Genomic DNA, 2,636 nt, shown 5'->3' with positions numbered 1-2,636 from the left:
CTCCCGTCACCACGGCAACCGCGCGGGCAGGTGGCCGCCGCTGGGCGGGGTCCTGGGCGCCGGCCCCGCCCGCTACGCCTGTCAGTCAGGCCTCGCGCAGCCCACCGTGCTGGGGGCTCCCGACTCCGCCCCCAGCGGGGAAAACGGGCGGCGATTGGCCGAGACGGCGGGCAGGCCCCGCCCCCCCCGCAGGTTTGGGTGAGAGGCGATCGCGGACGGGGAGCGCGGCGGGCGCAGCCGGAGCGGGAGCGGGAGGTACCGGCGGGGCCAGGCGGGGCCGGGCGGGGCCGGGGTGGCCTGGGATGGGATGGGATGGGGTGGAATGTTCATGCATGTTCCCGCGCCGGCGGGACCTGACTTATCGCGGCCATATCGCGACGGGTGGAACAATCGCGACAGGTGCGTGTATCACGACAGGCGGGAGTGTCGCGACAGGCGAGGAGAGGGAGTGCCCCGCCATCCCCGCATGGGGCACCTTGCGGGGTATCGCGAGGCAAGACAGCTTGCGCGTGGCCCCCCCACACACACACGTACGGTGGAGTCACCTGTCGCGACAGGGCGACGGTGTCGCGACAGAGCGAGATGCTCGCCTCGGCGGGGTGCGGCGACGGGGCCGCCCCCGCCCGAGTGGGCCAGGCTCCCTCGTCGGCGCCGTGTCGCGAGCGGGCGCGGAGCGGCAGGGGCGGGGGGCGGGGACGGGACCGGGGCGGCGGCGGGACGCGGGGGCGGGGGGGGCGGGCGGGGGTCCCGCCGGGCCCGGCCCATTGTTCCGCGGGGCTCCCGGGCGGCCCCGCCCCGGCTCGGAGCATCCTTTGTGCTGGGCGGCACCGGGCTTTGTCTGCGGGGCCGGGACCCCCGCCCCCGGCAACCGGGCACCGGGACCCCCGCAACCGGGCTCCGGGACCCCCGCCCCCGGCCACCGGGCACCGAGGACCTCCCCGGCCCCCGGCCTTGCCTGGGGCCGGGCCCCACACCGGCGCTGCGCCCTGCCCGGGTCCCCCGCACGGGGGGTGGGCAGCCCGGGCACCCCCCCAGCTCCAGTCTCTGCCCGGCCCCCCCCGGCCCGGGCCCGGCCCCCGGGCCTGGCAGGACCCCTGGTTCTGCTGTGAGGCCGGAGGTTCGGTGACCGGGGCCCCGTGACCGGGGAACCCCACGGGTGGCCGGCACCCCTCTGCTGTGGCAGTGCGCCCTGCGCTCGCCCGGGCGTGGCCGTGCCGTGGTGTGCAGCGTGCCGTGGCGCGTGCCGTGGCGCGTGCCATGCCAAGGTGCCCGTGGGACCAGGGCTGGCCGCTTGCACGCCTGCAGCATCCCAGCACCGGCAGCACCGGCGGCCCGGGCCCTTCGTCCGTGGATCACGGTCCCGCCGGTCGTGGCGGTCGGCAGGCCGTGCAGCCCGGGCTCCCCACGCAGCACCGGGGCAGGACACCGGCTCCTGGCCTGGCCGTGTACGACACGCAGCCGGGGAACGGGCAAGGCTGGGGAGACGCGGCAGTCGTAGCATCTCCCTGGCGGGGGGTAATGCCCACCCAGATGCTGCCAGCGGGCCGTGGTCATGATTTGGTGTCGCCGGCAGGGCTGATCCTGCCCAGGAGGGAGCGGCCACCGAGCCCGGCCCCTGACAAAGGAGGGTCCCGGCCAGGGCCCAGGCCCGGCAGGGTGGGTGCCGGGCAGGGCGGGAGCAGCCCCTGGCCTCGCCTCACCGCACAATGCGGCTCTGTGTGCGGCCGTGCCGCAGCCCCCACCGTCCCGGCACAAAGGCCGGGCCCAGCAGCCGCCCTGGCCCCAACAGGTGCCCCCCGGCAGCCCCTGCCGGGGCCAGGGTCCCTTTGTCCTGCCGGGGGTCACAGCTGTCCCCACGCCCCCGCCCCGACAGTCCCCGCGGCTCGGGGCTGGTGGAGCAGCCGGTGAGCCCTGGGGGGGCCGTGAGCCCCCCGAGATGGCTGCGCTGCTGCTTTGTATGCCGGGAAGCGCCGCTGCGGCCCGCCGCCTCCCGGGGCTCGGCCAGACTGCCGGCAGCGCCCAAGGATGGCCAAACCGGGGCCTGCGGCACGGGGGTGCCGGCTGCGGTGGCTGGGCCGGGGGGGGGGATCTATGAGGCCGCTGGTGGCCCCCCGGTGCTGACACTGCGGTTCTGCCCTGCCCGGGGAACCTGTTGTCTCACAGAAGCCTCCTGCCTTCCGCCTCGGCGAGCAGCTGCCGCCGGCTGATGCCGGCTGTGCCACCGCACCGCAGCGGCTCGCCGGGGCGCGGGCAAGAGCCTGGGTGTTTCCAGGGCAGGCTGTGCCACGCTGGCACTGCAGCGCAGGCCAGGGGACAGAGGGGCAGAGCCCTGGGGTGCTCAGTGTGAGCTGGGGCGGGGACTGGGTGTGAACTGGGAGGGACCAGGTGTGAACTGGGAGGGACTGGCGTGCCAGGCAGTCTGTGGTGGGCAGCCTGGGCTGGGCACGGGGACCGGCATGGCGGCCGGAGCGGCGGCTGGCAGCGCAGGAGGCGGGGGGCGGAGGGTGCAGGGGGTGGCTGGCCGCGTCCCCGAGGAGGGGGCAGGAATGGAGCCCGGCACAGCGGGGTGGGGGAGCGCGGTGGCGGCGGCGTGGGCGGCTCCGTGGTGGCCAAGGCCACGGGCAGCGTGTCGGGCT

Source organism: Phaethon aethereus (genome assembly GCF_964289735.1).
Source record: "Phaethon aethereus genome assembly, chromosome: 3".
NCBI lineage: Eukaryota > Metazoa > Chordata > Aves > Phaethontiformes > Phaethontidae > Phaethon > Phaethon aethereus.
The sequence above is the reverse complement of the archived record's forward strand: the minus strand, read 5'-3'. Positions refer to the sequence as shown.